Genomic DNA, 15488 nt, shown 5'->3' on the forward strand with positions numbered 1-15488 from the left:
AGCCCAAGAGTGAAGCTGAAAGGCAAAGGCTAGTCCTAGAAGTCGGGGTGGAGTTTAAAATGGGACAACTAGAAGAGGAACTAGTACTGCAACCTCCCTCTCCACAACCAAAAATGCAACAAGAGGTGGACACCACTGCCAAGAGAAAAGTAGAACTCAAAAGGAAAAGGGTGAGGATATTGGAGTAGGCAAGGAGAAGATTAAAAGTCCAACCAAAAATATCCCCTAAAGCACCCATTCCACCACAAGTGGATTGATTCCTAGTGGATTGGAATGCGGAGCTCATAATGTGGGAGCAAAAAGAAAATGGCTGCCAACCCTTCGACTTCACCTTCAAATTCCCCTCCATCTTATGCAGAGTGATATCAACCAAAGTGGTGGAGGAGGTAATAAGCGTGGGAGGAAGGCTCGGCAATAGGTGGAACCAGGAGAGGGAGAAGAACCCGACAAGATGGGGAACGGAAGCACTCAAATACTGGGAAGAAAAAGTCATGGAGGTGCCCCAACCAATTCAAGGCTACAAGTCCCAACCAAAGTGGAAAAGGAGAACTTGGGACGGCAACATGGACGCATAGATGTCGTTTACAACACACTACCCTTTGAGAGAAATGAACCCACACATATGCCATATCTAAGAAGGGTAGGGGTGGACTTTAACCTTGACATCCATGGAAGATATGAATTTCCAAAGATATATAATGTAAATGCCACCAAGCCGGAGGACACCCTGACCTTCTCCGAAACCGATCCATGGGACTCAATTGCCCATTTTAACAAGTTCACTTTTTACCCAGATCTTACCTTTATTACTACTTGTAATTATTTGAGATTACTTAGGGTACTACTTAGACAAGAGCCTACGCCACAAGAGTACCACCTCCCACCACTCTTTTCTTATCTTAATGCCGGCATAGATAGTTGTGCAATGGCTAGGCTAATGATGTGCACTACCCTCCTATCATCTTTTTGCGTAGCCCTCTTAAAGGATATGAGCAACCGTCATTTTCACTAGCTGCAACCATCCCTTCCTATCCACCACTCCTCTTAACACTTGAGTAGGCCTAAAAGGATACATCCAAAGTAGAAAATTTCTCAACAAATCCATTAAGCATCCAACCTCTCCCTCTCATGACTTTGATGATGAAGACTAGATTTTCGTCTACTAAAGAAAAAGAAAAAGAAGAAGAAGAAAAAGAGAAAGAAAAGTGTATGCACCTAGGGGTCCTCAAGCTAGGTGCGTTTGGTGGCTTTGGTTGGCCGGCTCCGTCTCTAACCCCCTAGCCCATTTTGATTCCCCACATCACGCTTAGGGCACATCAAGGGCAGGACATACCTAGGGAGGTCATACTCGCCTATGGTTAGACCTGTCTCCCTAAGCCACACTCACCACACCCCCTTAAGCAATAACTGGGTCCTCAAGTGTGGGACAACACCCAGGCCGACCCAACTCCTAGTTCCACTAGCATGAGCACAATACAACACACGATAAGGTAGACACAGCCCTAGGCAGTGCACCTTCTTTTCTTTGCAGGTACCTCCAAACAATGTAGGCCACCAACTTCGAAGGCCCCATCATCATCAACTCACATGAATACCTATCAAATCATCGAATCTTCATTAGCTCAAACCCACAAGTGCCATGGGATTGACACTCATATAGCAGGGGGTAATGTTACAAGACATGTCATGGACATGGACCATGCAACCAAAAAGATGCAACCAAAAAGAAGCAAAGGAAGACCAAGGAAGCCCAAGTCAAAAAGTGAATGAAGAAGCTCATTCTCCCCAGGCAAGAAAAGCGAAGGAGAAGGCAAGCTCAGAAAAAATGTGGGAGAGCACTGCATATTTTAGCAAGGTGATCTCAAGGATGGAGGAGGCTCTCTCAAGGATGAAGGAGAGCCTCTGAGGGCTCTTGCAAGGAAAGCGTAGGGTGCAAAATGTAATTCATTTTATAAGAGTGCCAGGCTCCCTCTTGTGCAAGTTGTAAAGTCTAAATGGATATAGGTGAAGGGATAAGACAATTAGAAGGGAATAGGAAAAGAGGACCTTGGCAAGATACCCAGTCATGTAAAAAAGGGGACAAGTGCCCAAGGGATTTAGGTCTTGTATATAAACTTGAAAAGTGAACGAGAAGCACATTCTTTGGTATGTGGCAAAAGTGGTCTCTTCTTCTTCTCTTCTTCTCTTCTTCTCTCATTCTTGCTTGCTTGTGTGTGCTTGAGAGAGGGAGTGAGTGTGTGAGGGTGAGGGATATTCAAGAAGAAGCTCTCCACCATCTCCTCTCTTTTTTTTCTTCTCCTCTTCTCTTCTCTTGTCTCATGCATGGCTATGGAGGATGGAGCTCGAAGGAGGAGGCTTGAAGTTGCTTGAGCTTGCATCTTAAATTGTAGAGCTATCAGCTTGCTTAAGGGAGAAGGCTACTCATTCATGCATCAAGGTAAGCTCACTACACCCCCATAGGATTGAAGGTGTGTCAACTAGGTAAGAGATAGCCATTTGTGCTCGCTTGAAATGCTTGAAGCAATAAGTGGTCTATGGGTCTTAGCAGTTGAGCGTGAGCTCCCACTACAATGGATTATTGATTGATATGTATTGTAGGAGGAATCCAAGACAGTGTCTAGTCAACTCGTGGAAGACAAATCAGCACAAGATCAAATGCAGAAGTTAGAGGAGGATGTAAAAAATGTGAAGGAGGATACACTTTGTTTGGATGGAGATGTTGCACCAAAGGAGGCACTAGAGCAGAGTTTCCGTATGACAAACTGATGGTGGACAAAGTTTCAAGAGTCAAAGAAGATGATCTGCACGACCTAAATTTGGGATCAGAGGAAAATCCGAAGGTAGTCATAGTCAATTTCCATTTGAAGGGTAAGGATTATTCATGGATGTGTTTCCTAGGGATTATTTTGATTTGAAGGGTAAGGATCTTGAAGTTTATAAGCATCAAATAAATTTGAAGGAGGATGCAGTGCCAGTAATTTAGCAGTGGTATTGGATGAATCTGAATTATGCCAAACAAGTCAAGGAGGAGTTGGATAAATTTCTGAAAGTTGGTTTCACTAGACCAGTAGACTAGGCAAAGTGGTTGTCACCAATTGTAGTAGTCCCTAAGAAGTCAGGCAAAATCTGTGTTTGTGTGGATTATAGAAAATTGTAGTAGTACCATTGCAGATCCATTCTAAATGATGTAGCAAGACATGAGATGTATAGCTTTCTCAACAGATTTTTAGGGTACAATCAGATTTCAATGGCAAAGGAGGATATAGCGAAGACAACATTTATTACTGAATGGGTAGCATTTGCTTATACAATTATGAGTTTTGGTCTAAAGAGTGGATTGCCTTCGTTTTCTAAAGCAGCTTTTGAAACTTTTGAGCTATATGTGATAGAGTTTATGCAGATCTTCATGGATGATTTTTCAGTATTCAGAAAGAAGGCTAAGCATCTGGAGCATCTCAAGAAATGTTTCAAAAGATGCAGAATGTTCAAAATGTCTTTAAATCTGCATGTGTGCTATTATAGTCCAAAGAGGAAATTTTTTGGGGCATATCATCTTGCAAGAAGGTATGTCAATTGATGGTAATAAGATTAGTGCAATTTAGAAAGCAGCAGCACTTGACAACTTGAAGGTAGTTATGAGATTCGGGTCAGATTAAATGACATATTTGATATTTGAGGTATATTGGCAGATGTGAGTGCACCTTTGAGTCATCTGATAAAGAAAGATGTGGAGTTTGTGTGGGGTGAAGCTCAGGAAAAAGCCTTTTAGATTATAAAGAAGATGTTGGTAGTATCACCTATTCTCCAACCGCTAGATTGGGAGTAACCTTTTCATGTGTTTGTAGATGCATAAGATATGGCTGTTGGAGCGGTTTTGATGCAGAAGAAGCTCCGAAGATGGTTATGACTAGTATATTATGCCAACATGATGTTGAAGCCGACAAAGAAGAATTACACATCATAGAACGAGAAGCTTTAGGGATGATTTTTGCATTAGAAATGTTTAGACACTATCTATTAGAGAACAAAGTTGTCTTTGTTGTTGACCATCAAGCACCAATATTCTTGGTCAAGAAGCCAAAGCTAGAAGGAAGACTTGCCAGATGGATGCTTTTGTTGCAGAAATTTGATCATATAGTACTACATACTCCCAGAAATTAGCATGTGGTGTGGGAGATTATCTTGGTAGGTTGAAGAATGCACAAAAGACACCAAGAGTGTCTAATCACTTGTTGCTAGATGCAGAATTGTTTCACGTGGAAGGACATTCTTATGACAACTGATATGACCAAACGTTGTAGTTTTTGACAGATGGAGTGTTACCTCTCAACATGACAACAGATCAGAAAAGAAATTTGCATTGAGGAATAGGCCATTTATGATTATTGATGGATCATTATATAAAAGAGGAGCGAATCAGATTATTCTAGCACATGTGTTCCAGATGAAGAACAGAAGGTGGTTTTGTAAGAAGCTCATTGCAGAATGGCTGGAGGACATTTTTCAGGCATGAAAATTATGCAAGTAGGTTTATGGTGGCCATTGTTGTTGAGATATGCTCACAAGTTTGCCAGAGAATGCGTTTAATGTCAGAAAATTGGTTAACCAACTCACATGGATCGAATGCAGGATCACCTAGTATCACCACTTGAACCATTTCAAAAATATGGTCTAGGATTTTGTTGGAAAGCCAAAGGCTAGGAGGATAGGAGCAAGGTACATTTTGGTTGCAATTGGCTATGCTACAAAGTGGGTAGAAGTAGTACCTTTGATGGACAACAAAGTAGCAAGTGTGGCTATGTTTCTCTATAAGAACATGATGACTAGATTTGGATGCCATTGAATTGGTATCAGATTAGGGTGTGCATTTTTTGAATTTAGTCATTGAGGAGTTGACATCCATGCATATGATTCTCCACAAGAAGTCTACCCCATATCATCCACAAGAAAATGGACAAGTTGAAAGCACAAACAAGGTGTTGCTAAGGATTTTGAAGAAGATTGTTTCAGATAATAGATTAGAATGGGATGACAAGTTAGATTCAGCATTGTGGTCATTCAGAACAACATACAAAGTGGCAACACAGGTATGACACCTTACAAGCTGGTTTATGGAATTGAAGTGGTTGTTCCAATGGAATATGTGATACCTAGTTTGAGGCTAGCTATTCAACATCGATTAAGCCCAAAGGAATCAATTTTGCATCGTCAAAGAGAGTTGATGAAATTGGAAGAGGATAGAATTCACAATGCATATGCATCAAAAATTGGTCAGCACAGAAAACAAGCATGGATGGCAAGACATGTCAAATTTAAGATCTTTTAGAAAGGCGATTGGGTAATGATGTATAATTCAAAGTTAGGTCCACATCTAGGTAAACTGAAGTTTAGGTACTTTGGACCATATATGATTGTGGAAGAATTGGGCCAATAAATATTTCGATTAAGGGATGTTTTTGGGACTCCAATTATGAAACCAATGAATGGGTTTAGATTGAAGAAGTTCTTTGGAAGAGTTTTTGAAATTCGAGAGTGGATGATAAACAAGGTTGAGGACATATGTGGGAGTTGACTTTAGGGATGAAGAAGGATTAGTTATGCAATGTGAAGAATGCTACTCAAACTCAAACTATAGATTATCAGGGAATGATCGTGGAAGCCAGATTGGATGGAGCATATAAAAGCAAAGCTATGCATAAGGCAAAAGGCATATCAGATCAAGGGATTGTGAGTTTGAGGTTAGCTTATGGCTAGAGCCATCTGGTTGTGCTACGTGTTTAGGGTGTACTTAGGAGGGAATGTTAATTTTTCATAAGATATGTAACCTTAGGGATCAATGGTGACTTTTGAGATCTTGGTAGAAGTTGTAATGACTTTTTGATGTTAAGATATAAAGGGGTAGTTGTGCTTATGCACAAGATAGATGTAGACGGGTGTAATCAGATGTAAGAAATAGAACTGGGTTTTGGCAATGAAGAAGTCAAACGGTTTGCCAATTTGTTTGTTGGTGTTTCATGCTCTGAAGCTTTAACATGTTATGCTCACCATGTTTGGTTTATGAAGGATGTTTGCTCTATTGAGTAATTTGTGCAAATGTTGTTCATCTTTGTTTATTGAGAGAGAACGTAGAAGTTAGAGAGTTGTTAGAACAAGAGTCAAAATGGTTGTCATCTTGTAAATTTCTTTAGGACATACACTAGTTTACCGCTAGACATCACCAATACCGACTATCTTGAATGCAGGTCATTACGCAAACATACAGATCGAGTCATATAGCGATAGGAGTGAAACCACTCTCTATGAGGTCACGTGAAAGGAAGCCCCTTAATCTATCAACCAACATTGAGTATATCCTGACAAAGCATTAGTCAGCTACTATGAAGCATCCAAGGAAGAGGTTGCCAATACAAGATCATGAGATACACATGTCAATCTCCTTGATCTTGATACGAGACTTGCTAATAGGCACAATGTTGTGATCATCATTCTTGTCATGCACTTTACCCTTCCCCTTTTCCTTGTGCTTGTCTTCACACATTTTATGGCACTGTGGTCAAATATATATACGACATGCTTTTCCACAATAATGACAAGTAAGAGTGGATTTATGGCCATGGGACTTACTACGAGACTATCCACGTGTCTTAGATTGAGACCTTTGAGAGTCTCTACCATGGCCAGTTCCATCCTATCAACTTCTCAGAATTAATGCATGTGACGTACAGGAAGCATCTAGATTCTTTCGTTCACCTCATCTATCAAGAGTGCACTCTCAACATCCTATAATTTTAGCCCATCCTTAGCACATAGAGCCTTATGGAAAGTGTCCCACAACTTAGGTGGAGTACCAAGCAAAAATAAAGGATACAAAATATCCTTGAACTCAATCTCTTGCAAAGCTAAAAGGTTGATGATAGAGTGAAACTCATTCAAGTGTGTAGACATAGAAGTCCCTTCCTTCATGCAAAGGTCCATCAACTATTTCAACAAATATATTTGAAATGCAGGACTCTGCTTGTCATAAAGATTGTTAATTTGTGCCCAAAGCTCATATGCACTCTGATTTTTAGTCCACAACATTGTAGTAAACTTGCTCAGAGAGAGATAAAATGATAGTGGACTTGCATGGCTCATCCAGTTCATGCCAATCCTTAGCTGCAATATTTTCAAGTTTGACAACCCTATTTTTGAGTGGTCTAACCTGCAATTTTCACACTCAAACCTACTATATCTGGGTCTTCCAATAGCTGTAGTTGGTCTGTTTCTCAATATTGAAGATCACACTATCTTGAGAACCACTAGCCATAATGAGACCAAGCAAGTGCACAAAAGGGAAAAACATGCTAATGTAATTTTCTGCAAATTAGCCCCAAAACTAGTGCTAAATCAAGCAAAAAACAAGAGATACTAACAAAATAATGAGCTATCCACAAATTGTAGTCCGAAACTATCAAGACAAGGTAACTACTCTCATAAACAGTGCAGAGAACTGCAATGGTAGCATGCTAAAAAAGAAATCAAAGCCAAGTATGAGCTATCACTAATGAACTGCAAATTGTAATTGCCAAGGATATCTTACGCAATGCGGGGTATATACGAACAACTAACAGTTAACAAACATGTGACTAGTATCCAAAGCTGTCAACCTCTAAGTGTTAGAGTGGAATACATCCAATGGCATAACAATCATGCATGTAGTAGGTCTCATAGGAAACAAAAGAGACTTGCTAAAGGTACAACCAAATGAGCAAGAGTAATAGAAGCTCAATACATAATCATGCTAGGTCTATGCATCACTGATAATGATCTGATAGAGGTAGGTGCTAGCCCATAGAAAAATGTCAAATCAACCCACTTGGTATCCACTACATACATACATCATGAAGAGAACATAGACATGAAGTGAAGATCCCATGGTCTCAATGAAATGAGCTCAAGCTCAACTACAATCCAATGCGCAATAGAACATCCAATGTCAAGTAAGTGGCTCAATACATAAAGCAAAATGGCTCCCACTAAAGAAAAAGTTGAATGCCAGACAAGAAAATAAAGCTCAAAACATCATGTGAATGGCATCTATACATTTAAGATACATGTAGCATAAGGTAGGAGCATCAAATCTAGTAAAGATCTTCAAGCCCATAGTTGTAGCATCTAATGAAATGAATGACTACTAATGTCAAAGCATCCAAACTTCAATATCAGCTTAAGAGCATATCAAGAGCATAACCAAGTATGTGGCTTCAATGACATACATCAGTGTATCCAATATATGTCCCAAATAGCATTGAGTAGCAATAGCATAAGCTTTTCCAAGACAAAATGCCATTCAACCATATTATTACAGCAAGGAAATCTATGAGAAAACTGAGCCAAAAGTGTGCCCAAATTAGCTTAATAGCATCTCACATCAATGACATAGCATCTCCAAGTGATCGAGCATCAAATAGACATCCCAAGAAGCATAAGTGACATCTAGACAATGAGGTAACCGTTGTCTTGAACTGTATTATAGCAAGTTGCCATGTTTGCATAGCCAATAGCTGAAGCTTGATGACTTAAAGCCAATGCTCAATGTCAAATATTAGTGCCAAGGGTGTCGAGATGATTGCCTGAGGGCCAATGACCATACGAGAGGTAGAGGAGATGCCAAATGGGGCAAGAAGAGGAGCAGGGACAATAGTCGCAAACACACTACTTGCATCCCCTCTTACTGCTACTTATACTTCCCACAAGAGGGCCCAAAAAAATGATTATTATAGCTAGGGGAAGGCTTGGAGCCTTTGATCACCTGGAAGGAGAAGAGCACCAACTCATAGCTCTCCAAGCTGAGCCATGGCTACCATGAAACTTGTAAACTATAGGGTTTAGGACACAAGACTAGTTGAAGGGAGTGAGCCTGAAGTGGAAGCACACAAGAGAAAGCAAGAGCTATGGTGGAGAGAGAGAGAGAGAGAGAGAGAGAGAGAGAGAGAGAGAGAGAGAGAGAGAGAGAGAGAGAGAGAGAGAGAGAGAGAGAGAGAGAGAGAGAGAGAGAGAGAGAGAGAGAGAGAGAGAGAGAGAGAGAGAGGAGAGAATGTGGGAACTCCAACAGTCACAACGTGTGACCAGCCTTCCCTTATTCAAATGTCATTGAAAGAATAAAGAACGAAGTGATAGTGATAGGCGCCCACCACCTGCAATCTACAGGTGTGTGGGTATACTGTTAGTGTAGTTACACATGGGTGGCTATGTATAGGCACCTTTACCCCCAACATGCCCAACCAATTCATTACTAGAAGCATTGAAATGGGAGTCCTATTTCACTTCTAGGATCTTACTTGTTTGACAATGGATTTGGGTTTATTCCGCAATGTATTTGCCTATGGGTTAGCGCTAGCTCAAGTTGTCTTTGATCATCTCTCTCTCTGTGTTGACCATTATCTTGGTTATGTTGCTAGACACATGAGTCCTATTTCACTTCTAGGATCTTACTTGATGAGAATGGATATGGGTCTATTTTTTACTACAAGCAATGAATTTTCCATTGATATTTAGCAATCTAGCAAGCACCTCTATGGTAAGCAATAGTCCAGCAAGATAAGATGCCAAATCCATGTCAAGCTATAGTTTGTGATCCTTTGCTGAGGATCTATTACATATGTTGTTGTCCTTAACTTGCTCAACCAATGCATGAATGAAAGCATTGATTGCACACTTGTAAAGTTGCAAATAATAGGAGAAATGTGACCAATTATGTTGTTCTTAGACAAGTCCAAATTTAGAAGTTATGAAAGATTTCCAATCTCTTCTTGTATGTCCCTATCAAAACCATTATTGTGTAGATCTAGACAAGAAAGCCCACCCAAGTGCCCATTTAAGTTCCTTATTGCACTCAATATTGCCCCACTACAAGTGTTATGACTAAGATTCATGACACCTAATTGGTACCACAGTGTGCTATCAAATAACATCATTCCAAGGGTAACACTATTGATTCCCTTGCATGTGAAAGTTTATGATGCTGCTCATCTGTAATGGAAATGTTTTTGTCTAGCTCATTTTTACTCAAGTCAAGATGCTGAAGTGATGATAATTTGCTAAATTCATTAGGTAGAGACCTAACAACTTGTTCCCTGAAATATTGATACTAAGAAAGCTACCAAATTCACCCAGAGCCAAAGGAATTCCACCTTCAAGCTTATTGAAAGCTATGTTTAGACCCTTAGAGTTTGTGCAAAGTACCTAGTTGCTTTGGAACATTGCCAATAAAATTGTTTCTCAATAGATCGAGGTTGCTTAGATTGGTAAGATGGGATATGTGCATTGGACTGACTTCAAATAACTGGTTGGTATTTAGGTACAAGACCACCATTGCAATACAATCCCCAATTGAGTATGATATGCTTCCTAACATGAGATTCTAGGAAAGTTCAAAGTAGCCATGGTGTTGGACATAAGCTACTACTTTGGATGGATGCTCATACTAGAACCCAAAACATACTTCTACTAGAATGGGGCCATTTAAGGCATTGTGTGAGAGGATGCGACACTCCAAACTTACAAGCCTTCCAATCGGTATTCTCTCTTCTTGACCTTAGCACATACAATGTACAAGATAAAAGATTGCCCAAAATGTACATTCAAGGAGGGATGGATATAATGATATCTGCATACATATATTTGTGTGAGATGTTAGCTATTCTCTCTTATTGGCTCTCTCAGCTTATAGATGTACAAGATGAAAGATTGCCCAAAATACTAGATTGCTTGTATGTACCAAGTTGGGGATTTCTAGACAACCTAGTTGCACCAAGTTGCTTAAGAGAGGATAAGCTTAGGACTGTACTAGATAGCCTACTTATACCAAGCTAAGGATTGTGCCAAATAGCCTGCCTATATCAATTGTCTCTCCTCTTACTATAGTTGCTATGGTGCCCTCAACTGGTAGGATCTTATAAGTTTTTTTGAGTTTGCTCTTGGATGTTTTTTAGCTACACCTATAATCTAGATTTGAAACTTCTTGGATTTTTGGCTATACATGTAATGAACAATGCATTACACGGGTTTATGCTGTGAGACTAAGCCTCTTCCTAGTGATCCAGGATTGTAGGCATGCTATTAGTCATTTACTGGAATTGCTTCAAACTATTTTGATAGATATAGATAATTGCATGTCAAGCTTCATATTTGCAAGCATAATTGGCTCAATAATTCCAATCCATATTGTAAAGTACCTCACTACATAGAGAGCATTAGTGAAGTTGGTGTTGATCATCCCTCTCCCAGTGTTGGCCATTATCCTGGTTACAGTGCGGGAAACAAGAGTCCTACTTCACTTCTAGTGTCTTGTATGACAATCTAGGCTATGGATATTTGGCCTCAATCAATCTCATTGGATCCATGATGCCTATTTGCTACCAAAACTAGGCTTTCCTATGCATGCAATTGGTCACTGTTGGATGTTACTTGATCTTAGCATATAGACTATACAAGATAATCAAATAAATTCTTCAAGATAATCAAATAAATTCTTTCTTCATATGCTTCAATAATTAAGGTCAGATGCCAAAAAACTTGAAACCACCCAAATTCTTTGGAATCAAGCACACATGAGAAACTACTAAGCTTGATAATAGGGAAAAGTAAAAGAGAGAATTTTGATCTAAAAATCAATGTGCGAAATCCAACATCACTTACAATCTTTGATCCATATACGTTTGATCATTTGTGAGTGCAATTGGAGTTGCCATGAAAAGTGTCTTTCAATGCTCCATAACAAGGTTGAGGTTTTGCTTGATTGGTTGTGCTTGTGAGAAGGGACCTGGTCATGCATGCGAGAAGGGACCTTTCTTGAATCTTGGATTTGGGACATGCAAATTTTTTTTGCTATTTTCTTGAATCTTGGTTCTTTGGAGGAATGTTTAGCTTGCGTTTAATCAACATAACAGTTTTTATTTGCATCTTTCTTTTTCTTAAAATTTCCAAAGATTTTGTCCATGGATTAAAATTTTATTTGCTATTTAACCCTTGCCCATCTAGTGAACATTTAAAAGAGAAGATTAGAATCAATGAGCTTGCACACATGCAAGCAAGCACTTTACAATATGCCAATCATAATTTAATGGAAAAAATATTAAATTGCCACATTTTAACTTTATTTGGTCAAGTGTGAAGTACCAATTTGTTTTAAATGTGAAAGGGCAATTGGGCATCCAAAGAAGTGTGCAATGCACGTAAGATGTCTTTATCTAAACATCAAGCATAGACCATGTATGAGAATATGAATAGATGGATATGCATAATGTTTGCATATTTCTTATGTTATCATATTAAAATCTCCATACTTACTACATCACATTAGAAGTTCTATACATCCTCCCCTATGTATTACACAATTATGTTTGGTGCAACGATGGCTGAAGGAAAGCTTATTATGTGTTCATTGCCTATACATGGAAAAGTGTGTTTCTAGATGAAAAACATGCAAGAGGAGATTGAGATATAGGCTACACTAATAACTCTCCTAGACTCAGTATCATAGGTTGGGGCATATGATTCTAATATGATTGCACTAAGGGTTAAACTTTGCTTAGTTTTATAAACATGACTATTTTCTATCACTTATAGGATATTAGTTTGATTTGCTATATACTTATTTTACTAGTTATAACTTTATATATATTTATATATAAAATTAACAGCCTAATTTGGATCCCGTACTCCCTACATTGTAATTAGAAAAAATTCATGCATTTACTAGGTAAGAGTCATTTTACTAGCTATAGCTTCATTCTTATCTAGTAAAACTAAGAACCTAGTTTAGATATGAAAATCCCTACATGCTAACTAGTAGAATTCATTCATTTACCAGATTGTGGGTATGTTTACTATGTAGTCTTGTGTCTAAAGTTTCTTGTGAATAAATTATGCTGCTATGATGCTAATGAATGGTTATTACCACATGCATATTATTCATTGGGTGGTAATCATGCTATTTTTGTTGGTTGTCAATCACCTCATGTGAGAGAGAATGCAACTAAGTTGAATGGTCATTGCCATGTGCATATCGTTGCTCAAATGGTCATATCCTATTATGCCTTCACCTTAAAGCTAAGTGTGGCACAAGCAATATTTTACAACGCATTGTATATACTTACATGAAAATTGAAAATCACAAAACAACTATGGAAGGCCCTCAAACCTATATGTGACCTTCGTGTGCTCTTGGGTAACCTAGATATACAAACACGATATACGAACATGTTGGCCTTCTCTGTGCTCCTCTTTGATTTCCATGCCTTAAATCATATAAGTGGCTCTCTATACACATAAAGTGAACATATATAATCATACACATATCTACATGATATATCATGGTGAGATATATCAAACTTGATACCTATCCTACAAGACTTTTCATATGATTATTCCTATGCTATTAATTTTACGTATTCGAAAAGAAAGTATAAATACAGGCTCTTAAAGTGCTCTCTTTTCCCACAAGCTATAGGTAGAGAATGTATGTGAACATGCATGGAGAGAGAGAGAGAGAGAGAGAGAGAGAGAGAGAGAGAGAGAGAGAGAGAGAGAGAGAGAGAGAGAGAGAGAGAGAGAGAGAGAGAGAGAGAGAGAGAGAGAGAGAGAGAGAGAGAGAGAGAGAGAGAGAGAGAGAGAGATGCAACACGGCTCTTCTAATTGGTGATGTATGGCAATTTAAGGATGTCACCTAGCATCATCTTGAAGTCCCTCACCTTTAGAAGGCATAGAGGCCATGCAAGCATTACCCATAGATAGAACTTAGTTCCAAACAATGGCTATTGTGTGTGTGTGTGTGTGTGTGTGTGTATATATATATATATATATATATATATATATATATATATATATATATATATATATATCTCTCTCTCTCTCTCTCTCTCTCTCTCTCTCTCTCTCTCTCAAATGCTAAGGCTTGCCTATGTTCAATTTTTAGGATATTCTTTGGCTAGATATTCATTGGTTAATCCTCAAACATTTAGGGATGTGGTCAAACTTTACAACATCTTTAGGCTAATTCTAACAACATCTAAGAGTTAAACATGCTTGAGATGCGTAGTTAGAAAGAACTCAATAAATATCATCACGAAATTTGTCCCCTTAAGCTAACCATGTGATCTAAATTTGCAAGGGTCCCACACCTAGCATGACCTAATCCTATTGTCTTAGAAGGGAATTTAGTGAAGTAACTAAGTTACTTAGATAAGATAATGCCAAGTAGGCCAATTTGGTCATGCTTGAGATTTATTTAAAACCTCTTTCAAAGAGAGGTTTCTCAAGGATTATGTCATATTCCAAGTTCTAAATGTTGGGAAATTCTTTTGTTTGTTCTTCATGTAAACTCCTTTGGTAGGCACATTAATGTCAAGTGTTTGGTATTTGATTTGCCTTGACTTGATCTTGTTTTATCACTTTTACCATTTGAAGTTAAGTGATTGGTTTAGTCTACTTTAAAGGTATGAAAAAACCTATGGTGAACAACAAAGCATGCAATATTGCACGCACGCGTGTGCACACACACACACACACACAGATAGACAGACAGACAAACAGACACACACACACACACACACACACACACACACGTATATCACCACCACATGTTGAGTGTTGATAATTTTTTGTGAGCTATTGCATAGTTGCTTCTCTTTGCTCAAAGAAATTTAAAGCACAACCTTGTGAGCTTTGCAATGATGCAACGGAGCGAAGTGTGATTAACGGGCATGGAGGGTGGCCAACTAGTTTTTGCTAGCTATTGTGGAGTTGCTTCCCTTTGCTCCAAAAAATTCGGAGAGAGCTAAGTGCAACCTCGAGCGTTTCACAATTATGTCAATTGTATTGTATGATGAAGCATGGTTAGCAGGCTTAGAAGGTGGCCAACTAGATTTTGTCAATTGCTTTCCCTAGAGGCCTGTGTGTGGGTGTGTAAAGAGCACTTACAGCACGCCCATATTTGTTCGCAGACAGGTTAGCCAGTCGCAGGCTGGTGGACTGTCGTGGACAAGGCGGACTGGGACGATCTTCCGAATACGCTTCTGTAGTTTTGGGCTGTGTGGCGTGGACTGTTAATAGGCTGCCAGGTGGCGCCACGGGGCGTGGCAGAACGATGCGTAGAAAGGAAGGCAGGCAATGGCAACCTGCGGGACGCAGGCGAGAATCTTAACCGAGTTTCATGCATGCATTGGGCACGTACGATCGACCGGCATCGTCTCACCCCCCTCCTGCTGAAACCCTAGAAACAGACAAATAGAGAAAAACACACACAGTGTCTTCCGGCTCTCTGGGCAGTGGGGACTGAGGACCAAGAAGAAGAAGAAGAAGAAGAAGAAGAAAAGCAGGAACAGCAAAAGACGACGAAGCAGGAGGCCAGTTAGGAAAATGGACTCTCGGTTCCATCAGCACAAGGCTGAAAGAAGTTGGATCATGCGACACAGCAGGAGGCTCTCTCATAAAACAACGGCCATATT

The sequence above is a fragment of the Lygodium microphyllum genome, chromosome 4 (genome assembly GCF_053477565.2).
Source record: "Lygodium microphyllum isolate KBCC chromosome 4, Lygodium_microphyllum_v1.1.10, whole genome shotgun sequence".
In the NCBI taxonomy this organism is placed as follows: domain Eukaryota; kingdom Viridiplantae; phylum Streptophyta; class Polypodiopsida; order Schizaeales; family Lygodiaceae; genus Lygodium; species Lygodium microphyllum.